This window comes from Callithrix jacchus, chromosome X, assembly GCF_049354715.1.
Source record: "Callithrix jacchus isolate 240 chromosome X, calJac240_pri, whole genome shotgun sequence".
Classification (NCBI taxonomy): domain Eukaryota; kingdom Metazoa; phylum Chordata; class Mammalia; order Primates; family Cebidae; genus Callithrix; species Callithrix jacchus.
The window spans coordinates 29,571,621-29,599,363 of NC_133524.1; the positions used below are offsets into that span (position 1 = coordinate 29,571,621).

Genomic DNA, 27,743 nt, shown 5'->3' on the forward strand with positions numbered 1-27,743 from the left:
CGAATTGCCTCTGCCTGGAATGAGTCTTTCTCTCTCATCATTTGAAGTCTCCCACAAATACCATTTCTTCAGAGAAGACTTCTTAAACTACCCATTTAAATCACCTCATGACTCCCATATCACTTCACTTTAGAGTTTACGACACTCATCCTTATGTATACAAAATTATGCTTTTTAAGCCAGATATCCTCTATTCAGATCTTTCTTCTGCTACTTATTAGGAGTAGAACCATGAATATGTTACTTTGACTATCTATGCCTCAGTTTCCTCATACATTAAAAAAAGTCAATGATGATATATATATCATAGTGTTGTCATGAGCCATAAATGAATTCAGCTTTGTAGAATGCTGACTTTCTAAAGATTAGCAATACAGCTTGCTGGTAAAATCATAGTGGTAAGGAAGACCATCACCTCAGGAAGACTACTTTGGTTTTGTTTCCCAAAGGCAAAGGCAAGGTCGGAATTTATTGAGAACTGGAAGCTTGGTTTAATGTGGGTTTTTTTCAAAAAGAGGATTTTATTAAGATTGGGTATGAATCAGGACATAACTGTCTAGGATTGGTGAAAACAGGAAAGCCAGGATTTTGAGATGGGATTTCAAAAAATTGTAGCATGTAAGTTCTCTGTTGATTCCATTGAAAAGTTGGGAAGAGATAGGTCTTTTGGAAAGTCCCTGTAATAAATAATCAAACCACTTGCTTTGGCCAGAGACTCAGGGAAAGTAAAGTAATGACAGTAGAATACCAAGTAAATTTTTGTGGAGGTATGATGTTAGGGAGCTTTAGTTCTCAATATCCAAGCGGAATATAGAGGTAGATGGTTTTGGTGCTCAGCACGTAAAGCACATAGAACAGTGATTAAGAGAGGTGAATTTCATCATTAACTTACAATAAGAGCTTAAGAGAGGTTAATTTCATCATTAACTTATTATCATCATGGAAGCCAGAAGGATAGTCATTTGTCTGAATCTCCATATCTTGGCACAAACAGTGCCTAGCACAGAGTAGGTTCTCAATAAATCATTGTAGAATGAATAAATTTATTTATTTACTAGTTTTCTGTTTGTCTCCCTAAATAGGATATAAACTCCACAAGGGAGAAAAACATGCCTGTATTGTTCATCAAAGTATGCAGGCCCATAGTAATCACACAAACTGTATTTGTTGACTAAATTAATAAGCTTTTAAATATCACAAAACAATCTTGAATGTAAAACTAGCTCCCAGTTTCTTTTACCCCGACTGAAACATCTGAGTCCAGAAAAAGAGTACAAAATAAAGAACAAAAGAATAATAATAATTAAAAAAAAAAGTTACATTCTAAAATAACTCGGGGGAAATGCTGGTTTAAAAAGTCAAGTAAGAGGCGGCTCTCGTGGAGGCAACTAGCGCGAGGCTGGGGAGTGCTGAGCAGCGCGTCGTGCCCTGCGCTGCCCAGACTAGCGAACAATACAGTCAGGATGGCTAAAGGTAACCCCAAGAAACCGAAGGGCAAAATGTCTGCTTATGCCTTCTTTGTGCAGACGTGAAGAGAAGAACATAAGAAAAAAACCCAGAGGTCCCTGTCAATTTTGCAGAATTTTCCAAGAAATGCTCTGAGAGGTGGAAGACAATGTCCGGGAAAGAGAAATCTAAATTTGATGAAATGACAAAGGCGGATAAAGTGTGCTATGATCGGGAAATGAAGGATTATGGACCAGCTAAGGGAGGCAAGAAGAAGAAGGATCCTAATGCCCCCAAAAGGCCACAGTCTGGCTTCTTCCTGTTCTGCTCAGAATTCCGCCCCAAGATCAAATCCGCAAACCTGGCATCTCTATTGGAGATGTGGCAAAAAAGCTGGGTGAGATGTGGAATAACCTAAATGACAGCGAAAAGCAGCCTTACATCACTAAGGCGGCAAAGCTGAAGGAGAAGTCTGAGAAGGATGTTGCTGACTGTAAGTCGAAAGGAAAGTTTGATGGTACAAAGGGTCCTGCTAAAGTTGCCCGGAAAAAAGTGGAAGAGGAAGATGAAGACGATGAGGAGGAAGAGGAGGATGAGGAGGAGGAGGAGGAGGAGGAGGAGGAATAAAAAAACTGTTTAGCTGTTAAAAAAAATAAAAATAAAAAAATAAAATAAAAAGTCAAGTAAGCTCCTTTCCTGTAAGTTTTCTCAGATCCTTTAATCTTCCAATGTACATTGTGGATTATTAATGGGGAATAGAGTGTACACTTGTTTGATCAAGGGAACTTGTTTCTCCCCTTTTTGATTAGGGAACAGTTATTTGCATTTCTGGAAATACAACACTAGTGTTATTTGAGATGTTCTTTGGGAAATGCTGTATTAAGCAGTACTATCTCTAAAGTCAGGGATGCTATCATAGGAAGCAGAATGAGACTCCTTGGCAGTGATCTAGTGTTGAGTCACTTCAAGATGATGGGAGAAGCACAGATGGAGGCACTCCCATCCTGATAAGGCTGGGGCTCCTCCAGAGACTGCACATAAGTGCCCTGTTTGCTACCAGAAAGTACTCATATGGGAGGGAGAGTCTGGTTTAATGTCCCCCTAGTTGGTGAACACTCTTCAGTTTTAACCACAAGTTCCCCTTGTGTCTTTGAACACGGAGTGCCATGAAACAAGAGTTTTCTACTAGATACCCAGGTAGCATTGTGTTCTTTTACTTGGCCCTCACATATACCTTCAACTTGGGTTTTACCCTTAAAAAGTTGTGTTGTCGTGTTTTGGGGAAGCCAAAACCAGGACACATGAAGGATTCATATTCTGGAGCTTGTCTACTTAAAATAACCGATGCTTTCAAACAATTATTTCATATTGGTGTGCCTCAGATTCTTCAGGAGGAAACTGAGTAGCTCAGATGATAGTCATGGGTTCTGAATTGTACACTGTATTGGCCTATTTTCACATTACTGATAAGGACATACCTGAGACTGGGCAATTTACAAAAGGAAAAGGTTTGATGGACTCACAGTTCCACATGGCTAGGGAGGCCTCGCAATCATGATGGAAAGCAAGGAAAAACAAGTCACATTTTACATGGATGGCAGCAGGCAAAAAGAGAGCTTGTGCAGGGAAATGCCACCTTATAAAGCCATCAGATTTTGTGAGACTTATTCACTATCATGAGAACAGCACAGGCAAGACCTACCCCCGTGATTCATTTACCTCCCACCTGGTTCCTCCAACAACATGTGGGAATTCAAGATAAGATTTGGGTGGGGACAGAGCTGAACCGTATCATACATTGAGGAATTTTAGTCTGGGCAAAGCAGGGAGGGGGGCCTCTGGGAGCAGCAAAGAGGCAGCTCCTGTTAGTGCCCCTAAGTCAATGCAATCTTGCTCTTATTTGCTCTATGTAATTTTATCAGAAGGGAGGAATTTACTACTTAGAAGGTAGTTTTTATTAGCCCTACCTGTACAATTTCATTTGAAGAGATCTGCTACTAAAAAAAGTAGTTTGAAAACCATTGTACTAAAAAAATGGATTCTACTTCCTTCTTTTATATGGTCTCCAAGCTAACAAGGGTTTTGATATTTATAAATGGTTAAAAATGTCAGAAAACAGGAATACAAGTTAAGCATTCCTAACCTGAAAATCCAAAAATCTAAAATGCTCCCAAATCCAAAACTTTCCTGGTGCTAACATGAAATTACAAGTAGATCATTCCATATCTGGCTTATATGACTGGTTTCAGTGAAAATGCAGTCAGAATTTCATTTCATGCACACAATTATTAAAAACACTGTAGGCCGGGCACGGTGGCTCACGCCTGTAATCCCAGCACTTTGGAAGGCTGAGGCGGGAGGATCACGAGGTCAAGAGATCGAGACCATCCTGGCCAACATGGTGAAACCCCGTCTCTACTAAAACAGTAGAAAATTAGCTGGGCATGGTGGCGTGTGCCTGTAGTCTCAGCTCCTCGGGAGGCTGTGGCAGGAGAATTGCTTGAACCCAGGAGGTGGAAGTGGCAGTGAGCTGAGACTGCACCACTGCACTGCAGCCTGGAGCCTGGCAACAGAGCGAGATTTTGTCTCCAAAAAAAAACTGTATAAAACTACCCTCATGCTATGTGTATAAGTGGTATATGAAACATAAAGGAATTTCTCCTTTAGACTTGGGTTCCATTTCCAAGATATCTCTCTATGCATATGCAAATATTAAAAAATTAGAATAAATTCAAAATTTGAAACACAGACTCAAGCATTTCAGATAAGGGATACTCAGCCTATATTCTATTATGCACATAAATTATATAAGATTCAGATTTCAGGAGCACAGCCATACATATTTGTTTACATATTGTGAATGGCTGCTTTTTATTGTTTATGGTGCTTAAACAGCAGTGCTGAGCGACTGTATAGTTCACAAAGCCTACAATTTTTACTACCTGGCCCTTTACAAGGAAAGTTTGCTGAGCCCTGACCTAGATGATTATCAGGATCATTTTCTACTCCCAATATTTGATTTTTGTTCATCTTCATGGAACTATATTGACTGGCTGTGTAAGATTCTTCTCAAAGCCAACTGAGTCAAGCCAGGACTCTTTTTCACTGTGTTATAAAATTGATTTAATTATGTTACAATGATCCTTCTCATTTGAGAACATACACTACCTAACTAATCCACATCTTTCCATCTGCCCTCACCTTCATCGTGAATGGTGTTTGGTATATTCTACTTTGTTATGTTGAACGTTCCTTTTTTATAGTATTTTTAACAGGGTAGCATAAAATTGCATGGCTCCTCTGCAATGTAAGTACTTTAGCACGACAGAGTTATAGGGTTGTAAGGAAGCCTGAGATGCCATCTAATCTCTCCTACTCCTTCTGGACAGAATTGTACTTAAAGCACCCTGGAAAGGTTTTGGTTTACTGTAGTCTTTAAAAGTCCCTACAGAGGAACATTTCCAAGTACTCACTTTGTAGCACATCAGCTGTCAAATGATTTGTAACTTGGGTGCCTATGTCTGACCAAAAGTATATTTAGAGTTGTTCCATTTTAAGGCTTTAAAATGGTTTATTAATAGGGCAGTACTTCTAGCTACTCAAACGTTGATTTTTATTGTAGCCCTGAGTCTTAAATCTAGGCAAGCACAGTTTCTCAGGCATGGTATCTTCTAAGGGCAGTGATTAAGGGGCAGGACCTGGGAGACTACTCTATTGTTGTATGCTCTATTCTCCCCTCCACACTGTAAAATCTTTGCAGATAGAAGCAGGATTTTTTTTCCTAACTCCCATATCACACACAGAGTGTAGTGAAGAATGTTCAGCCCAACCTCTTTGCAAGCATCTTTATTACAAAAGATGAAGGGAGGGTAGATTCAATTGAATATGTACTTTATACTGGAAAGCAACCAAGCCTCTCTGTGCATGCACTACCCTCATACAATCGATAATAAATTAGCATTTTTTTATACTGTATAATGCAGTTCTTTTCAGAAGTCTGATTTGGAAGCCAACTACTGTTTGTGTTCTCCAAAGTGGTTTTTGATGGAGTGCTAATTATGTTTCACCTCAAAGCAATGCTGACGGGACCACAATCGCCTTATTGCAGAAGATCCAGCTGATGAATCTCCAAGTATAGCCTCACACTGTATTCTGGGGGACAAGTAAATATAAAAATACATTTTTGATCAAGAAAATGATACCATTTACATAACAGTAGCAATATTCAGCCTTTGTAAAACAGCTGCATGGCTGCATAACTGTGACATAATTTGTTATTTTTTTGAGAAGAGAAAAAAACATGGAGGAAAATATATATCAACTCAGGACCCTAGCTGAATCTGGGGTTTAGTAGTTTATAGTGGGGGCAGGGAGCTACATTTTGAAATAAATCTAGTTTAAGTGAATTTTTGTTCCAGATAGAAGACCAACTTAATAAATTTGTCCCGCATAGAGATGTATGTCTCATTTAGCGAAAGAAGACACGTGCAGGTAGAGCCAATCTTTCCACTTGTGCAAACCTTATTAATCCTGTCACATGAAGTTTTGCACTTGTATTTTAGCTTAACTCAAGGAAGCTTGATCCATATATTTTTTTCAATATATTTTTCAATACAACATAATAAAAATCGGAAAATACTTTAATTCCACCTTTCTTTCTTTAAAGCTTTCTTGGCTGGGTACAGTGGCTCACTCCTGTAATCCCAGTACTTTGGGAGGCTGAGGTGGGTGGATCACCTGAGGTCAGGAGTTCGTGACCAGACTGGACAACATAAATGCAAAAATACAAAAATACTACTAAATACTACTTCTCTACTAAAAATACAGAATTAGCCAGGCATGGTGGTGCATGCCTGTAATGTCAGCTACTCAGGACGCTGAGGCAGGAGAATTGCTTGAACCCGGGAGGCAGAGGTTGCAATGAGCCAAGATCGTGCCACTGTACTCCACCCTGGGTGACAGAGCAAGACTCTTTCTCAAAAAAAAAAAAAAAAAGCTTTCTTTGGGTTAGGCTGCCCTTTGCAAGCACCATTTTTACCACTGAAGTCCCTGCAGCTTATATAGTAGGCTTTGATATATGTATATATGTATATAGTATATGTAAATGGACATGCTTGCACATTGCTAGAGGTACGTGGACTCTGCATGACTTGGGATTCAGGAAGTGTGTAAAAGTTAAGTAAGATGACAGTAGCAATCCATGAATTATTCTGCATCTACCAGAGCACACTTCCATGTTTGGTCCTGTGCTCTTAAGGAAAGACCTGCCTTTTAGTGTCATGTCAGCTCTCATGAATGGCATTTTGATGATCACAACATTAAATTCAACTCCTCTGTCAGGCAGCTCAAGTGTTAATTAATTTTATGATGAGATCTCTCACCAAAATTCACAGGAACCTGCCTTTGGATCTCATTTTATTATGTACAGACCCTTTTCTATATGCCATCATACTAAAAGTTCACTGTATGTGGCCTGCCATATGCACTCAGTAAACATTCGTTGAATGCTGAAACAAATCACCTAGGGGTTAAAGGAAAGTGTTGAGGCTCACAGAGGTTGACTTGTCAAACGTTACTAAGCTACTATGGGGCTAAGGCAGGAGTGAATAGTTCTTGTTTTAAGCAACTCCACCCCCAGCACACCCTGTTTGTGCTCTTTCTTTTTTGTAAATTGTTCTAGCACTAGCGGTAAATTTGATTTGGTGTACCTCTTTGGTTAAGAAAACAAACAACCCAGGAGGCGGAGGTTGCGGTGAGCCGAGATCGCGCCATTGCACTCCAGCCTGGGTAACAAGAGCCAAACTCCGGCTCAAAAAAAAAAATAATAATAATAATACTAAGTTACCTGTTATTGGGGACTTAATTTTGTGCACTAAACTGTACCAAATGCTTTATATTTATTAACCTATTACTTTTTAAGCAATAAATCTAAAAGGTTGGTATTCTTATCCCCATTTAAAAACTACTTTAAGTAAAAAAACCCTCTCCAATAACTTTTATTATATTCACATATGCTAATGGGGCAGATTAAATGTTTATTGTTAAATACCCATAAATCATTTCAAATACATATGTATTTTTATACTTTTGACTCATAGATAATGTTGCACTTGGGCTACAAAAGCTACTTGGAGGAAGACAACAATTCTAACTGGAACGTGACTTCTATTTGTCAAGATTATGTCAGCAAGCTATGATTTTAGCAATTTATTTGGTCCATATGGACAGAAAACATCAAGCACAGGGAAGGAAAGTGTAAACATTTGTTCAGCAGCTACTCTGTGTCAGACACCATTGGTGCTTGCCATATTTAGATGTCACAAGGGCCCTGTGAGATCCTTTAAACGTTTTCTGTAATTAAAGATGAAGCAACTGAGTCTCATAGAAATTGGGAAATTTGCCCAAATACTTTACTTTGACCCAAAGGAAGATACATGTAAACCCATACCACTGGGTGAATATTGTGTTTTAAGGGTTTACAGGGAGAAATATTTTTCAAAATGTATCTTACTTGGATGGGCCTTGAGTCCAGATAGAACAAAGTGCTCTATCTCCTGTGACCTGGGAAAGGGGTGCAGTTGGGGGTAGGAAGAGTCGAGATGAAAAATCAGGTCTGTTTGGGACCAAATTTAGTTCCCATTTAAAACACTGAACTGCTTCCAAGGAAATTAAACTCATGACCTTGGTCTACCTGAAATGAAGCCAGATAAATTAACCTGACATACACACTTATATAAGAAATTTTTGAAAAAGAAGAGCTGATGAAACCAGGGAATTGTATTTCCTGTAAGAAAAGTTGGTAAAAATACCAGTGAGGTACTTTGGTGTACCACATTATCATACTATCAATATTATAAATAAAAAGTCCAAAAATGGTAAAAAAATGATACTATAACAATGTCATTGACAAAGTAGGCAACCATTTATTTTTTCTTCTTTCCAACTTTTATTTTGGGTTTAAGGTATACATGTGCAGGTTGTTATATGGGTAAATTGCATGCTTCAGGGGTTTGGTGTACAAATATCACATATTCTATTCTAAGAGCTGAAAAACTAAGGCGTTTTATGCTCCTATCAGCAAAAAGAGCACCAAGCAAATAAACATACCCTAATCATTTGCCATGGTAGTAGATCGGTAAAAAAAATACATTTCTCTTAATTACAAAATACATGCTAAGCAGAGGTTCAAAAATAAAATTTCTTTTTTTTATTGCATTTTAGGTTTTGGGGTACAATTTCTAATGGGAACTGACAAATCAACAAAAGGCTAACATAATACTTGCTTCATTTGTAACAAGTATTGGTTGAAGCGTCGTCGAGATAACTCAACTAGCCTCAGAATAAAGGAGGTGAAACTAAAATGGAGACCTTACACATTCTTTCTTAGTGGCAAAATTACACACATGTTTTATATTAGAAAGGTAATGAATTTTAAATTAGAAAGGTAGAATTTTAAAAGTAAGTGAATTTCGTTGGGATGAATGCTTTTGGAGGCCTAGTGACTGCTGAACATTTCTAGAAAAGAAGACAGGTGACCAAAAAGCAAGGTGGTCTTAGGTGCTTTCTTCTGATCTCAAGCAAGGACAGGGTTAGAGGGGTATCTCTTTAGTCAGTGGTATTTTAGATATTTTGGAAACAAAAGAATGTTTGAAGATGAAGGCCAGAGGTAATTGATTACATTATATCATGTAAAATGTTTCTTATTTCATTTTAAACAGACACAGGGCCACGATGTAGAATTAAAATTTTTAAAACTCCATAGGAAAAGAAATAGCAATTTAGGAAAGCACATTGTAGGATAAGACATCAAGCTAGTTAGTAAACCAATTGCTTCTAATATCAAGCGTTTTTTACTTTCTGGCACACACTCTTGCTGTTGCTTTTCCATTTCTTCTTGGTCATTCTCCTCCTTCAGTGTCCAACTCAGACTTCACCCACCAACCCAAAGTCTTTTTTTCTCCTACTCTTCTGATTGTGGTCTGCCACTTTACTGCCTCTAGCCCTGCTACAGCACCTGGTGAATTTGCATTTCAGGTGGAAGTTGAAATTTCATTTCAGTTCTCAGCTCTGGTGGACAGGAAGCAGGCGCCATCGATGTTTTTCACTTTTTCATATATTCTCAGTGCCTCCCCAGGATATCACTTACGGTTATATCCTTAGCTCATTGCATAGGGCTGTACCTGTAGTCGATGTTCAATAAACATTTGTGAAATAAGTTGATAATATGGGATGTGTAATATTTGTACTTTTAATTTTATTTTTGAGATGGAGGCTCCTTTTGTCCACCAGGCTGGAGTGCAATGGTGCAATCTCGGCTCACTGCAACCTCCGCCTTTACCTGTCTTGCCTTTCTTTGAATTCTAGTCCCATCATCTTTCTTTCTGTCTCCATCCTTGTCATAAAGCCCCATCACAGAGCATTTGTCCTGTGTCTGGGCTACTCTTACTTCTCTTTGCCTAATTATTTCCTACTTCTCCTTTACATCCCATCTCAGAGAGGCCTTTGGTGACCTCTTCATTTAGATCAAATTACCTTGCATTTATAGTGTTGTGTACCTAGCATTGGGCACATTTGCGATTATAAATTTGTTTATTAAGATTTTACACCCCTACCAGACTATAAATTTCATGGGGCATATGTCCATATTTCACTTACGGTTATATCCTTAGCTCATTGCATAGGGCTGTACGTGTAGTCGATGTTCAATAAACATTTGTGAAATAAATTGATAATATGGGATGTGTAATATTTGTACTTTTAATTTTATTTTTGAGATGGAGGCTCCTTTTGTCTACCAGGCTGGAGTGCAATGGTGCAATCTCGGCTCACTGCAACCTCCGCCTCCCTGGCTCAAGTGATTCTCCTGCCCAAGCCTCCTGAGTAGCTGGGACTGCAGGTGTGCACCACCATGCCCAGCTGATTTCTTGTATTTTTAGTAGAGACAGGGTTTCACTGTGTGATCCAAGATGGTCTTGATCCCCTGACCTCATGATCTGCCCACCTCAGCCTCCCAAAGTGCTGGGATTACAGGCGTGAGCCACTGCACCCGGCCTGTACTTTTGAATCTAACATGTACTCCTGGTTTAAGTCAATTATCAGTGGTTTATGGTTCAACATGTTTGTTCTTAATTTTTCTTCACTGTCTCAAATATAGATACTGAAATTTCGCTTTAACAATTTTCCACATTTTTTTCCAGTTCCAGTGAAATTTAGATTTAGTGACCCTTTCCTACATTATTTCTTTCCCTAATTATTTTAAGAGCATTTCAGTAAATAAGCTGATAACAGGGGAGAAGAAAAAGAAACTGAGGGGAAGGAAAAGTTATTCCTGATATAAAGGATTTAATGATCTTGCCAAAATGACATTCTAAGGGAATTTTATTAAAGAAGTATTAAATACGTGGACATTTGAATATTTGATACTCAATGTTCAAAGACCTTTTCTATTTAAGAAAGTAGTCAAGTGCTTTTACATGTGGGCTGACCTCAGTAGGGGCATAAAAAGGCTAAGTATTCTGGCTTGTTGGATCATGGCAGTTGAACATTTGAAACCTACAGTTTTGATGTGCATCTAAAATGCCACTGGCTAAAGAGACAACCCTCTAACCCTGTTCTTGCTTGTGCTAGAGCTACAAGCACACAGGTGAGAGCAGAATAAAGCACCTAAGAAATCTAAGAAATTGGAGTTCAGGGCCAGAAAATGAAGGTTGGTGTTTACAGATGTATTCTTGTGAGGGAGAGGCTAACTGAAGATTTTATAATATCTGGCACTCTGGGAAGGGAACTCATAGGGGTCAAGTTTAAGGAAGTAAAACGTATCTACTCCTTTATATTAGACCATAGTGTATTTTGCCTGTGTTTTTGTTATAATCAACAACATTGTGTTATGATTTATCCATTTTAGGTCTCTCTTTTGCAAGACTTTGTGTGTTCCTTGGATGACAAAAAGGTTGTTTTGTATTCTTATATGTCCAGCACTGAGCAAAGTGCTTGATACTTAATAGATGCTTCAGAAATATTTGCAGGATGAATTCCCATGTCCTCCAAATTTGTCCTATCCTTCCCAATTAGGTGCTTTTTTTTTTTTTTTTTGAGACTGAGTGCCCAGGCTGGACTGCAAAGGCACTATTTCGGCTCATTGCAACCTCCGCCTCCCAGGTTCAAGAGATTCTTATGCCTCAGCCTCCCAAGTAGCTGAGACTACAGGTGCCTGGCCCCATACCCAGCTAATTTTTGTATTTTAGTAGAGACCAGGTTTCACTGTGATGATCAGGCTGGTCTTGAACTCCTGACCTCAAATGATCCACCCGTCTTGGTCTCCCAAATTACTGGCATTACAGGCATGAGCCACTATGTCTGGCCTTCCCCAGTTAGTTAGTTTTTTTTTTTTAATTTAATGTATTTTAATAGCAAACTTACAGGAACAACACAGAAGACAGACAACATTAAAAACATGTACTTGCACATAGTATAACTCTGTTAGAAAAGTATACTGAATGGATGGAATCCACCCTATGATAAAAATGCTACAAACACCATTTAGTTGCTGTCAATAAGAAATTTACTTGTTTTAAAAAAATCCAAATGCTGGCATTGTCCAGAAAAATTTAACAGGTTTGTTTATAATTACAATAAAGTTGAACAGCTGAAACTTGTTCACTGAAACATTTGAACTTGCATTACTGCCCTACATCTCATTTATATTAAAACTTCACACACAAACGAAAATGCAAAAACTGCCAATACCTGATTTCTGTCCCCTATTTTTCCACTCGCAATCATATACTTAGGTACCTTTTGACCCCATGGGAAAAACAATCTAATGTTCAGAACTACCAGTAACAGGAAGAGGATACTTTTTTTTTTTTTTGAGAATGAAATGTTTTCCGTCATAATGGAGTCTTACGTACGTACGTTCTCCACGAAAGCCGCGTGCTAGCTGGATGTCTTTTGGCATAATTTGTTACACGTTTGGCATGGATAGCACACAAGTTCGTTTCTTCAAGAAGGCCAACCAGATAGGCCTCATTTGCCTCCTGCAAAGCACCAACAGCTGCGCTCTGGAAGCGAAGATCTGTTTTAAAGTCCTGAGCAATTTCTCTCACGAGATGCTGGAAGGGAAGTTTGCGAATCAGAAGTTCGGTGGACCTCTGATAACATCTAATTTCACAGAGTGTCACAGTACCAACGGCTGTAACGGTGAGGTTTCTCTACCTCTCCTGTAGCAGCGCACTCTTGCAAGGGCTTTCGTAGCCAATTGCTTCCTGGGTGCTCTATCTGCCCCGCTTGATTTGCGGGCAGTCAGCTTTGTAGGAGCTGTGGTGTAGAGACCTCCTTCCCTACCCTCCATCTTCGGCTGGAGCTCCACGAGCGAGAGGCCCTGCTGGTGGTGGAGAGCGACGGCAGCATGATGGCGGAGCGGCGGCTGCAAACTCCATTGCCCCATTTACTTGTAAGCATATTTTTAAAACCGTGCTTACCTTTGCTACATGCTAGTTGTGTAAAGATATTTTAAAGCAATAGCAAAAGATTTAACCATTTAGTAATCAGAGAAGGAAAAATGTGTTAGAAAAAAATGAAGAGATTAATCTTTGTACTTTAGTTCAAAAAACCTGGGATTCTTGGTAAAAAAAAAAAAAAAAATGCAGATTTGGGTCTACTAATCAACAAGAATTTTTTTTGGATGATGCCCAGGAAGCTGCCTTTAAAAAGTCAGTTACTTTTGGGGACCAGTGTTTTGAGATGTAGGTGATAAGAGAGATGGGCAGGAAAACAAATATTTTTACTAGTATTGTTTTAGCGTGACTTTTTCACGTCTGAGTGAGGGAATATCACTCTCTAACACCTCACTTGTGATAAACCGCTCCAGATTCTAAAGCAGAGTGAGGATGGTGTGAGTATGTGTGTGTGTGTGTGGCGGGGAGGTGGCTGGGTTGCCATTAAACTTAGGTGACTCTAGGTGTTTTATTTTCTAATGTCATGCCCAGGATAAATAATAAATCTCAAAAGCACTGAAATACTTTTGACCCCTAAAAACCAATATATTAGTGTTTTGATCTTATGATAAATGTAAGAGTTATTTGTTACATCTGTTTTTCTTTTTTATCCCCCACTCTTATCCAAATGTTAGTCATTAAATATTAGATATATTAGATAAATTAAATATGTAGATATTTATTCATGAAGACCCTGCAATTTTCCCAAAAACAGAAAAAGTCAAGTTTTATCTTCCATGAAAAAAATAAAGAGTAACATATGATATGAATTATTACATATAGGATACTCAAATTCAAATTTGTTTATTATAAATTTGTTATTTTAGAAATGACAGATTAGATATGGAATGACTAAAAATACGTACATTCGATAACACATTTAGAAATATAGGAAATTTTAGAACTAGGTACTTTGAGAATTAAGAGATTAAGAAGGAATTATTTTATATCTGCACAGTTCTCAGGGATAGATATGACGAGTGATCCTAACTATTTGAGTAAATGTCAACTGCCAGAAGAAACCACCAGCTTATATCAAAGAAAAGTCACAAAAAATATGAATAGATTTATCACACTCGGAATGGAAAACGTGGAATAAGTCAGCAAGTCCAGCAAAAGAAAAAAGTATTACAAGTATAATTTAAAAATAGTTTTGGCAAGAGGAGGTTGGGAAGAAAGCAGAGTAGGCTATAATAATAATTATAACTCAAAGATGGGCCAGACCTAAATGCACACCTTGGCCTCTTTCCATCGTAAAATGTTCTATATTAGCAAAAGAGGTGTTATGATTTATACTCAGTTCCAAGTCTAGACTGGTTAAATTTCCTGTGTTTAAGTCTGCTTCTTTCTTACAAAAAATCTAGTCATCTAGAGCTCAAGTGAAATGTGCAATTGAAGTACAAAAATAACATTCAATTGAGGAAAGCAAGTTTGTCCTTAAAATTTAAAATACCAGCATTTATTTTAAAAAACCACCTAATTGCATCTAGTCCCATATATATGTTCAAGATTAATATGCAATCGATGCATGAAAATAAAATTCAGTTGAGGATAACTACTATTTCATTAAAAAGAAAATAGGAAACTGGCATTTCTATGAAAAAAATCTAATCGTATAAAAACATATATATGTGCATTGACAAGTAAATACTGATGATATATTATTTGATCGAGGTAAATTTTTCTAAATATTTTTGCATAGTGGGAATTTGTTATACTAAATAATTTTGAGATTGAATGGACCTCTGGGAAGGCTTGGTAATATAGTTTACATTAAATTAATCATGGTGAAAAAAATCTTTGAAATAGGCTTGATGTTTACAATTATAATATTCTGTGCTTAAACGTGAAAACATTGGCTACTTTGAAAAATGGTACTATAGGAGACAGGATATATAATGATGAATTCTTTTTACCATGAAACTCTAATAATTACTAAAAGTGTTAGTATGCAAAATAGAATATAAGTTGATGATAAGAAAAACCAATTCACATTTGATACCCAGTGGACAAATTAGAATCAAAGAACACTCTATATTCTATGACGTTCTCTATTAAGCCTGTGTCCTTTTGAATATGGTGAGTGGCGATCCTGACCTTATTTTCAAACATCTGCTTCATGTTTGAGTCAAATTATGTTATATGCTTGTCCCGGCATAAGAGGAGCAAATACTCAAAGCACAGTGAAAGGGATAGTGAAAGACTGCTAAGCAGAAGTATTAAAAATATTTTCCAACTTATAAGGCTAGAACACTAATGAACAAGACAGTTCTGTTGAAGGATGGGAGTCTCCATCTTCTTTGCTCCGTCAGGGTTTTTTTTTTTTTTTTTAGATGGTGGTTGATTGCAGGGCCTGGAGGAGGAGGCTTGAGTGTGGCCCGAGTTGTCTGGGTCTGGAGAAGCTGTTATTTACCAATCAATTTGGAACGAATTTAACTACAGTATTTAAGACTGTGGCAGCTGTATCTGGCCAAAAGTTAAACTTCTGAACTTTTCTCCATAGATTACAGAGGGTAAGCCTCTAGGGAAGGTTTCAAGCAGGAGGCTGACTTAGAGAGGTTTTTATTTTAGAAAGAGTCTTCAGGTAGCAATGTTGAAGATGACTGATTTCATGAGTTTTTGAGAAAAAATTCAGGAGGATTGGTTTTAAAACCTAAGAAAAGAATCAAGGTAGTGGCTAGGGAGCAGAAGTGAAGAAATGGATGTGAGAACTATTTTGGAGCAGTAATTTTACAGAGTCAGTGACAGTTTTAGAATTGGACAGGGTGTGAGTTTAACTCCAAGGATTCTGGCTTGGACCACTGTGGAAAATAGTATCATTACCTGGGAGAGGATGAAGGTGTAGTGGTGTCTGTTGTTTATCTGGTTTGCTGGCTGATTGGTTGGCTTTATTGAATTATTTTTCTGAGACCAGTCATGTTTACAAGCTGCAGGTGCAACTGCTAATACATTAAACATATAATAGTGGGCCAGGTGTGATGGCTCACACCTGTAATCACAGCACTTTGGGAGGCTGAGGCACGTGGATCACAGTGTCAGGAGATCAAGATTATCCTGGCTAGCCTGGTGAAACCCTGCCCTGTCTCTACTAAAAATACAAAAAATTAGCCGGGCATATTGGCACGTGCCTGCAATCCCACCTACTCAGGAGGCTGAGGCAGGAGGATCAGTTGAACCCAGGAGGCGAAGGTTGCAGTGAGCCGAGATCGCGCCACTGCACTCCAGCCTGGGGGACAGAGTGAGGCTCCGTCTCAAAAAAACAAACAGCTGAACATATAATGGATCAGCTTTCTCTGTTGGACACCGAAAAAGAACCAGAAAAGGAGGAGGGTGAGGGGCTGAATAACATTCCATGAGCACCTATTATACCTTTTTCAGTAATTTTAGGATCACATTCATACCCTACAGAAGATAATACTGTTACCATTTCACAGATGAGAATTCTGGCTTGCTATGTTTGAATTACTGGCCTACTTTCTCATAGTCAGAAGCGGGCAGCGTCACAATCTAAACCTAGTGCTGTCCATCTTCAAGGTCTCAGTCTTTAACTGTATGAAAATACATCCAAAGTGGAAAGAGAGAAAAAGAATGGAAGAGAAGAAAATGGAAAGAACTGAGAAAAAAGTATTGCGTGACCAATGAAGAAAGAAACAAATTCCAATTGAAAGGGACCAAGCAGAAATGCTCATCCATGAGCAGTTCTTACCCCTGCCTAGACAAGTTCATAGTTCTCCCTAAAGGTAGCAGGAGGTTTACACAGAATATTAGTTCCTCATAGGTGTCCCTAGCCTTCAGGTGACCTGAACATGCAGCCGGTAAGTGAAGTGGTATCAGTTCATGGCCAAACCACTGCTCTCCAGACTTCTACTTTTAGAGTAGTGCTTTTCAACCTGGGCTGCTGAAGATCCTCACATTATTTCCTGTCTGTGGAGTAATTGAGAGTAGGCTATTAGAAACTTCTATAGGAATCCAACTGGGTACTGTTATATCTGTTGGATCCAGTAATTTTATTAGGGGATTGTATTTTGTATGTCTCTCTGTTTCGTTTTTCAGATAATTGGCATTGCATTTTATGAAAGAATATAGCTGTGATGAATTAGAAATGAAGGAACAAAAACTGGCCCTTCACCACAGATAACTTGAGAAGTAAGCTTTAGAGCATCAAAAGAAAAAGGATGAGAACCTGATAGGTGTTTTTGTTCTCTTGGTAGCAGAGACTTTCTCTTATAAATGTGATGGTTTACTGGACTGCCTTTACATGGCAATCTATTGGCCCCATATACAAATATAATGATTTGTGTCATTTGAAGCTACACAATAGATGAACCTGGTTTTTGTAATTTAACAAAAAAATTCAATTTATGTACCATATTAAAAGAAGCACTATCAACTTGTTTTCTCCTCAAAAGACTGTAGCTATTAAACTCTTTAATTACTTCATTTTCACTCTCAGTGTAACATTAGCAGTTTAGCACTTCAAGTACAAAAATGATTAATGAGCCTGAGAATTCATTCGCATACATATCACTTTGCAGCTTGACATAACCCTGGAGCCTGTTCTCTGTTCTAGCCATAGACATACTTCCCTAGCAAATATCTTATTGCATATTAAATGCCTCATCATTGCAAAGTATGCATAATTATAGCCATCTTTCCTGTTTTTTCTACGAAAACAGAAAAGACAACAAGTCAAATGCATACAAATGTAACTAACATTTTAAACCAAAGTATAAATCCATAAGGGAGCATTATGATTTTTGCATTGTAACTGTCCCTGAAAATTCAATTGTGATTTGAGCTGAAATGTCATTTATCTAAAAATATATCTTAAAAATTTTTTTGAACATGAAGGAAAAGGCTTTCAATTTCTATATTTATATGTATGTGAGTACTGTGACTTGGGAAAATATGATGAGAATAAAGACTGCATTGTGGATTCAGAGAATAAGATTTTATTTGGAGTTACTGTAAGAAATATCTGCAGGGGGCTATTTCTGTCTAACTATCCTCGGCTCGCATTGGTGACGTGTGTCTACATCTTTCTTTTAGCTTTACTGAATTTCTTTTTTGATCTCCTCCAAGGTGATCCCACAGTGCTGACTTTGTCCAATCATTCCTGAGGCTTAATCTTTTATGTGTGATCAATGGTTCTGTGTGTCTTTGCTTCCCTTGGTTTTTCTACTGTAGTCTGTGGAGTTCAGCCACAACTCTGTGCTGTCCCTGGCTAATAAACCTCTTCTCCCCACATGCTTATCACCTCTGAGCTACACTCTACCACATTCAGTATGGAATCAGGGAGACTAAATGAACTTTTTCCCAGAACTCAGAGAACTCTGCTTGTCAGGCTTGTCGCCATTAAACAGCGTTGTAGTTACTGGAAGGTGAACCTAGTAATTTCCAGGGACCTTCCATGTGCAAGGGAAGAACAGAACTGTAGATTACTTGCTAGACTCTAAATCTGGTCTCCAAGTGGTTTTGTTCATGTAAATAAAGCTACATGGTGTAAATTTGTACCTGTTTCCATTTGCTTTTAGAGGGAGACATTTAGTTCAGGGACAAAATAAATAATGTCCATTGAATTAGATGTTGTCAAATATTTACCATAAATTTTTAAAACCATGCATGTACTGTGGTAAAGCATGGGTATCATTACCTGACTGCACAATTGTACACTACAAATGCAGTGTTGTGGCTGGACATCTCTGACCAACAACTAGACCACTGAAATTGCAAGGCAATGCAGTCAGCTAAGGTCCTGAGGCACTGCTGGCAAGAAGGATTGTTTGATTATGATACAATCAGGACTCCTTATCTAGACCATTACTTAATAAATAGGGTTGGCAGATAAATTACAGGACACCCAGTTATGAAAAAAAGGAATTTAAAAAAGTGTAAATATGTCCCAAATATTACATGAAATATATTCATATTAAAACAAAATTACTCTTCATCCGAAATACAGATTACACCAGGTGTCCTGTATTTTTATTTACTAAACATGGCAGTTCTATTTGTAAGTAGTACTTTTTTTTTTTTCATTTTATGAGATAGAGTCTTGCTCTGTCACCCAGGCTGGAGTGCAGTGGCATGGTCTTGGTTCACTGGAACCTCCGCCTCCCCCAGGTTCAAACGATTCTCCTACCTCAGTCTCCCAAGTGGCTGGGATACAGGGATGTGCCACCACGCCTGGCTAATTTTTGCATTTTTACTAGAGATGGGGCTTCACCATGTTGTCCAGGCTTGTCTCGAACTCCTGACCTCAGGTGATACACCTACCTCAGCTTCCCAATGTTCTAGGATTACAGGCATGAGCCACTGTGCCTGGCTGTAAGTAGTACTTTATAAGCAGCAAAGATCATTTGAAACAGTACACTTTGTTAGTGACTAATAAGATTATTCCTATATCCCTAAATGTCATGGAAGAGGGAGGAAATGTGAAAAAACAGAGACTCAAGAATGGGTGTCAGCTGTGGAGCACTTTGGTGCTTGCCCACGCTGCACTGGCCTGCGTGGGCCTACATTGGCCCACACAGGCCCACACAGACCCACGCAGGATTACTCAGACCCATGCTCTCCGGGTTAGAGCACTTACCCAGTGGATGGTTCAGCTTTGTGGAGGATAGTTGGAGCATTCTTAATGCTAGCCTGTTTCTGGTCCCCACTAGCCTGTGGTACCCTGAGAAGTCAGAAGGCGATGTTATATACTAAGAAGTGCTTTCTTATGCTGCTGCAGTATGCCTGGTGAAGAAAATCTGTAAAATGACATCCAAATAACACAACCCTTGCCTGTTTGGATTTTGAACTTGCTAAAAGATGCAATGGACCCACCTATTTGTGGATTGAGCTAATGAAAATAATTTAACAAACAAAACAATCCGATAAATGTGATGGATATGGGGAAGCTGATAGTGAAGACTTTTGGGTCTTATAAGACTGTCAAAGAGGAAACTCAAGAAGAAGACAGAACAAAAAAGAAAGATGAATTATATTTCTAAGAAGACACTTAAATCCAGTACCTCCAAAGTATTAAAATAAAGAGAAATGTATTACTATGTGGTTTTTGAATAATTTTTTTTGTTTATAAACTAAATCCATTATTCTGTAAGTCGGACTATATTAAAGTCAAAAAGAGTAGCAAAGTATGAGTGAATACACACACAAAAATTTTCTAATTAGAACAAAAAAAACCTCTTTGTTCCTTTCGCTTTGTTTTTAAAAGGTGTGTAATTGAAAAATCAGCTATTCTGAATGAAAACTTTCTATCAAGTAGGTGATATTTAGATTTATTTTTGCTGCCATCTGCCTTAGTTGGCTATATAAACATAAATTGCTAATTGATATTAGTAAATATACAGTACTTGTGACTTTCTCCAGTCTTCACTCCTTTCCATGAGAAAGTAGATTTAGCTGCATCATGTATTGGGTGCTAAATTTTACTAGTACTACTTGTTTATCCAGCATTGGTTTTCTAAGTTTGATACATATTAACAATTTGCATCTTGCATTAGACAGTTTTCTTGTAGTGTGGAGATATTTATTACGTGTAATGACATGGCAATTCTACTTTACTTTTAGGCATAATTTTAAATTCACTTAAGAAAACCATTTTTTATTGAAGAGATGTGCACATATTTTCAAGATGGTCATTTAAAAAAAAATCCAAGCAAGTGAATGAAATCATTCTTGGGCTGTGAATTACCTTAAAAAATACATTTGGGAAATATACAGTGCCTACTACCCAAGATAGTTAGGGTGACTAATTAGCTTCTTACCTAGATTTACAGCACTGTTACCCTGTAAAATAATCTTTGTAAAATAGGTCACAAACTGGGTCTGCCTAAATCTTAAGTATAAATTTTATGTTTCATGGTTTTGTACTGCAGCTCTAAAGTAAAACAAAACTTACTGTCAAATGAATCACTTTGGAGGCCCATGTTGCCTCGCATGTCTTGTCTATAGCTGCCTGCCAGATTTGGATCTAATCCTAGTAACTGGGCTCGCATTTTGTTACTGTGAACACCTTTTTGTCTGTTTGTTTCATGCTAGTAACTCCATCCCTTTCTCGTTCTGCCATATGTCTGGTTCTGAACACCCTTCTGGTGACTAGAGCTCTGATCTCTGCTCTCCTGGTGATTGATGTTCTGACCCTTTGTTAGGCTATTGTATAACAAAGTGCCATAGACTGGGTGGTTTGTAAACAACAGAAGTTTATTTCTCCCAGTTATGTAGGCTTGAAGTTAGAGAACAGGATGCTAGCATGGTGGGGTTCTGGTGAGAACCCTCTTCCTGTTGGCAGAATGCTCTCTTCTCCTCGTATCCTCACATGGTGGAGAGCAGAGAGCAAGCTCTTTAGGGTATCTTTTGTGAGGGCACTAATCCCATTCATGAGAGTTCTACTTTTATGTCCTAATTATCTCCCAAAGGCCCCACACTCTAATACCATCACATTCTGGATTCAGATTTCATCATATGAATTTTAGAGGGAGACAAACTTTTAGTCCATAGCAGATCCCAGCCTTCAGCAGTGTCAGCCTTAGAATTTCTATGTAGCAGTTAGGTGGTGCTTGCATCTCAGCTGTTTGGGTATGGGAGAAAAGCAGCTTGTCTTAAAGCCATGTTTTGCATTGCAATTACTCTGTTTTTAGTAAAAAATGCATATTTAGTTGTGGTGGCTTGGGGGTAGTCATGAAAATTCATGAAGGGGCAGGTTTCTTTGTACCCAATTATAAGCAATGCCACTGGATTCAAGGTTGGAAATCCAAAAGAATTGTTTTCTTACTCAGTTTTGTGTCTGTAGCTTTGTACATAAATAGCATATAGCTGTAGTAAATAAATATCTTTGATGGTTGATCTAATGTCATAAATTTCTAGTCCTAGATTCCAAATAGACACATCTGTTTAACTCTTGGGATGCCCTATTTCTCCTCTTTGAAGGTCTCTGTTGGAAAACGTTGCATTAGACACTGCTTTTGTCCTCTCATGATATCCTCCAGTTACAAAGGTGTTCAATATACTGTGACCCATGGATAGCATAATATAGTTATGAGATTTGTCATAAAACAGACCTGGAACTGAATTTGTGTCATACCAGTGGTCTAGTTACTTAACATCTCTTTGCCTCTTTTACATTTTAATAAAATGAGGATAATAATCATATTCATTCTTTCTCACAGTGGTTAAGTGGATTAAATTAGGAAACTTAAGTGTTTGACACATATTTGACAATCAGGAAACACTTATAAAAATTGCCCTCATCTGATATGTTCTACAAAGTTAGACTTTGTCCAACATATTTTGTCTATGTTTTAGATAAATATAGATATTCAAAGTGCTGAGTCATTCATTCAACAAATTGTCTCTTAGGTGCTACTTTATTCCAGGCTCTCTGCTAAGATGAACTGGACCAGAAATTTATCAGAAAAAGTAATAGGGAATATGACATATTAGAATTAAGGAAGGCTGGAAGAGAAATGGGGATGGTTCGGGTAGAACAACACAATTAAAAATATTGCCTCAAGGCTGGGCGTGGTAGCCTGTAATCTCAGCACTTTGGGAACCTGAGGCCCGTGGATCATTTGAGGTCAGGAGTTCAACACCAGACTGGCCAACATGGCAAAACCCTAAAAATAAAAAAAATTAGCCAGTTGTGGTGGCGCATGCCTGTAATCCCCGTTGTTTGGGAGGTTGCAGCAGGAGAATTGCTTGAACCAGGAAGCAGAGGTTGCAGTGAACTGAGATTGCACCACCACACTCCAGCCTGGGTGACAGAGCAAGAGACTCTGTCTCCAAAAAAAATGTAGCTTCCAAAGTTGAAGAGAATGGAGAAATAATAACAATTTGAGTTAATTTCAGTGTTCTTGGAGACATTGCTGAGGCTAGAAAAGATACAACTTTAAGAGACTTGTAGTTTTGTGGACTTTATGGATAAATGCAAAAGTTTTCCCAGGCAAATGTAGAGAATGTGCTTTGTTTCCACTGACTTTAAGTATATCACCATGATAAGCACTTTAGTGCTATTCTAATTACATATAAACAGGCACTACTCCCATCCTGAAGGTAGGGTGACCAATCATCCCATTTGCCCAAGCCTGAGGATTTTCCCAGGAAACAAGACTTTCATTGCTAAAGCTGGGAGTGTCTCAGGCAAACTGGGACAAGTTGGTCACCAGCTTTAAAGCAAAGACAAGACTGTATCTTAATCTTTATGCATCCCAGAACTTTGTATAGTCCCTTGTATAGTGCTTTGGAGGGGATCAATACATACTTTTGGTGACCTATCGGTTTTTAACCAGACCCCTATGATTTTATCTGGATAGTCAACCAGAATAGGCTTTGGTTCTTTAAGGCTGATAAATTAGGGAAAATAGAGCTGTTCGGGTAAAAGTAAAACTAAGAAGAAGGAAGCCAGCCTCATCTGCAATATTGAAAAAAAAATCTGTGTTCTTTCTCTAGTCTGCACCTGTAATTTTATGTTTCAGGTTTATTTAGACCCTGAGAATTTTCAAAATGTAACAGAATCGTCCCTTGTACTCAGTTAAGGAGTAATGCAATTAGAACAGGGGTTGGAATCATAGTAACTGAATTCTTGACACAGCTCTACCACCCTGTAATAATATAAACTTAAGTAAGTCACTTAAACTCTCAAAGCATTATTGCTTTCAACCAAAGTCATGTGTATAGTAACAACTTCTGTATAAGAAACAGCTCCACATGATAACTTTTATAAAATAGACTAAAAACGTTAAAGGATGAGATAAATTCTAATTCTTCTAATGACCAGTCGTGCCATAATGATAGTGATATGCTGATTGAAATGATTTAGATCATGGTTGTCAACATGTGATACTGAAAATAGCTAAACTACCAAACTTGAATTTCCATGTGCAGACTTAAAGGAGAATATCTATAAATATCTATAGCACACCTCTATGGTCACAATTTCCAGTGAGTCACACTGATTAAGTAAAATTAAATTCTGAAGTTTAAGTCTTTAGTCTCCTAAAATGCCCACATTGGCTCAATTATTCATGAATTAGAGTTATATTCTTTTTTCTCAAGTCTTTCAAAAGGGCTAATTTAAAAATCGGAAAAGGTATTAACAAATAAAAAACAAAGGGACATGCTCATTTCAAGTTATACCTTGAAATTGTAATGAAAACATAGTCTCAAGGGCCCTACATATTTTCTAACTGCTAAATGGAATATTCTGGTTATACTTTTGTATATAAACTGAGCAAAACTTATAAAATTCATTTGAACACACTTGACAGCTAAAGGATCTGAGCATATTTAATTGTAAAAATAGTGTTACTGATTACATTCAATAATGCATTTTGTTCTTTTCAATTTTTCTATTCTGAAGATTGAGTTGGTAGTCCAATGCTGATGTGTTACTTATCAGTTATATTGAAATTATTAGAGTTTTTCCCAATTGGTTGTGATGTCTACCAAGAAACTATGATGACAGAAAAGTCTGGATTTCGAGTCTAGCTGGGCAGCACAATAGTGAGAATCATTCAGGAGCACTGTATGGACTGAATTTACTGAGCAAGAAGTAAACTACATGAACAAACTGGAAGCTTAACGCATCTGGTCAGCAAAGAAATTCATTTTGGCTGGAGAAATTAAAAACCTCTTTTTCCAATAACTTATTCTGCCAGAGGTACTAGACCAGAATCTGGGCCATCCCACAGATCTTAGCATATGGGCATTTTTCAGTAGAAGGAGCATTGAAGTTACTGAACTGTTTTCTCTGCCTAGCCAATTTAATATGAAATATGATTGAAACCAGTAGGTCCACACTGGTATTTATTTATTTTCCAATGCTTTGCTAAAGAAGTTGTATAGTATTCAGAACATAGTGTTAAATTGATTCACCTTTTTCCATATGAGAATTGTAAGCAATTTGATTAGCTTTTCTCTATTTTCATCTTCTGACATACTCTGTTATAACTAAGAAAAATTATAACCCCTTTTTCTTACTGAAAATAATTTATATTCAGTAGTATTTTTGTGCCTGCACAGAACATAATCTCTACAGGCTTAAATATAAACATTTGTAACTGTATGGGTATGATGGTATTAAGAACAATTCCAAAGACAAATTACACTTTGAAATGTTCATGATACTGAATTTATACCTCAGACCTTATAATTGAACTTTGCAAACCAGACACATTCCCATGTGTTTTATTTAGTGAAGCAAGGAAAGAATGTTAAAAAAAATAAAATTAGGATTTTTTTATATGACTACTAAATGTGATAAATTAAAGGAGTCTTATTACCATGAGAGATGTAACTTTATTGATTTCTCAGTTAAAAGCTGCTAAATGAGTGAATGAAAAGATAGGAGCTGGGGGTGGGGAACTGCTATCTTTGCTCTTCAGGAAATGGTTTACACTAAGAATTAATGACCACCTACTAAGAGCAGTGATGCATAGGGAGCCTTGGGTTCTTTTATTCTTCCTTTTCATGCCTTTCACAGCGGAGTCTACCACTGCTGATCAACCTTACTTTCACCTGCCTTACTTTCTGTCCAGTTTTCTTCCTGGATCAGGGCCCTGGCACCCTATCTAACATCTATTAATTCTGTTTCCTGGCTGTGGGTCACGTTCCTCATATCTACCACCTGCTTTCTAGTGGTAGTACAACAATCAGCTACCTGCCAGCCCCACCACTCCACTTGAAAGGAATCTGTTATTTCCAGGGTCCTGCTTAGATTGCCTTATTTCAAACCTTTAAGAAATATTCACTCTTGTGGGCTTTCGACTTTCTTATTTCCAAGGTCTTCTTTTTTTAACCTTTAAGTTCAGGGGTACAGGTGTAGGTTTGTTACATAGGTAAACTTGTATCATAGGGGTTTGTTGTACAGATTATTTCCTCCCCCAGGTATTAAGCCTGGAACCCATTAATTATTTTTCCTTCACTCCACCCTCCACCTTCTGAAAGGCCCCAGTATGTGTTGTTCCCCTCTGTGTGTTCATGTATTCTCATCATTTAGCTTCCACTTATACATGAGAACACGTGGTATTTGGTTTTCTGTTCCTGTGTTAGTTTACTAAGGATAATGGCCTCCAGCTCCATCTATGTCCCAGCAAAGCATGGTATTGGTACAAAAACAGACACATAGACCAATAGAACAGTATAGAGGACCCAGAAATAAAGCTGGACAGCTATATCTATCTGATCTTTGACAAAGCTGACAAAAACAAGCAAGGCGAAAATGATTATCTATTCAATGAATGGTACTGGGATAACTAGCCATATGCAGATTATTTAAGTTGGACCCCTTCCTTACACCGTATACAAAAATTAACTCAACATAGATTAAAGACTTAAATGTAAAACTCTAAAAAACCCTGGAAGACAACCTAGGCAATACCATTCAGGACAAAGGCATGGGCAAAGATTTCATAATGAAGACACCAAAAGCAATTTTAACTAAAGCAAAAATTGACTAATGGGATCTAATTAAACTAAAAGTCCTCTCTTAAAATGTCACTACTTTCCAGGTTGGTAGCACATTCCGTGGCTAATATCTTAGTTTAAAGGACATTTCCCTAGTCACTGTCCTCTGGAGAAGGGCTGAGCTGCATGCCAGCACTGGTCCTCTAAAAGGGGAAAACGTGGGGTGGGATGTGATTAACTGAGATATAAAATCTCGGAGAGTGTGATCCATAGCCCTTGTTAACCCTTGTCTTCCTCACACCTAGTAGTGCCTGCAACATTGTACATCCTCCGTGTTGAATATATGAATGTGTAAATGAATATACCTATTTCACAAATTGTCTAGGATTGACATTGCCCTAAGGATGGATGTTATTTATTTCACTGGCAGTTTGGGATTGTGAAAGCCCCGTGTATGGTCACAGGCTTTGAAATACGTGATGATTCTGCAACTTTAATTGGGTCTGTATAGTCAAATTAGAATCTTCATTTTTCTGAGGATTCATAATTGAGAAGCACAGGCTTTCTTTCAGTGTATTGAAGGTGCATTGTATTAGATTAACACTGAACCAAACCATTGTCCTTTGAATTTCATGTTGAAATCAAACAATGTAATTGTTTTGTTAAATACTTTAAAAATTGCATTGAATTCTCAGACTAAATAGAAACTTGTTTAGCTTAATAGTCAGCATATATCATATTTTATCTCATCATATTTTTTCCTTTTCTAATGACTATATTTGCTTTATTATTCTGTAGCTAAGTAAGATTTTAAAAAGAATATTAAAATGCCTCCTTTTGACCAAGGTACTTCCTTGTTATTGTGGAAAACTCTTTCTCACATCAATTGCACCACCCCCTGCCTTCCCTATTCACCCACTGAAGCAATTTAAATTAAATATCTATTTTGTGTCAGCTATGGCGATAGACTGGGGGGAAATACAGTTCCTTTTCATTGTTTATTTTGTGCCAACAAAATATATTGAGGGAGGAATATTTTTATTTTAATTATTTTCATTATCTAAGTTAAAATAGGTGTAATGGCCATTTACCCTAGATTTGTTTTAACTGTCCTAATTTTCAAATAGCTTGAATTATTTACCTGCATTTAAAGCTACAAATCCTAATGTTGGTTTTGGAATATTTGGTCCTCTTGGAGATATATTTATTTTCAGGAAAACTACTTTGGAATTTTTACATTTTTTCTTAAGTTAAAGTAGACTTATGTTTTAATAGCTTGAATAAAAGAAAATTTAAAAACTCTTAGCCTATTTTAAAGTTAAAGAGCACATAAGTTTATGTAGTATGCATGATTTATAAATATTTGATTTTTGGATCAAAATTAATTAATTGAAC

At 37.6% G+C, this 27,743-nt stretch overlaps 1 protein-coding gene and 2 pseudogenes across 4 annotated transcripts in view; 2 read left to right on the plus strand and 1 right to left on the minus strand.

Annotated features, from left to right (window-relative positions):
* Nucleotides 1–27,743, plus strand: part of IL1RAPL1 (interleukin 1 receptor accessory protein like 1) — a 1,361,951-nt gene that overhangs the window by 58,157 nt on the left and 1,276,051 nt on the right. The gene's annotated exons all lie outside the window — the stretch shown is intronic.
* Nucleotides 1,416–27,537, plus strand: LOC128930611 (high mobility group protein B3 pseudogene; annotated as a pseudogene). Its single transcript, XR_013531556.1, has one exon. The product of XR_013531556.1 is annotated as a high mobility group protein B3 pseudogene (transcript).
* LOC118150660 (histone H3.3A-like) lies at nucleotides 12,266–12,892 on the minus strand (annotated as a pseudogene).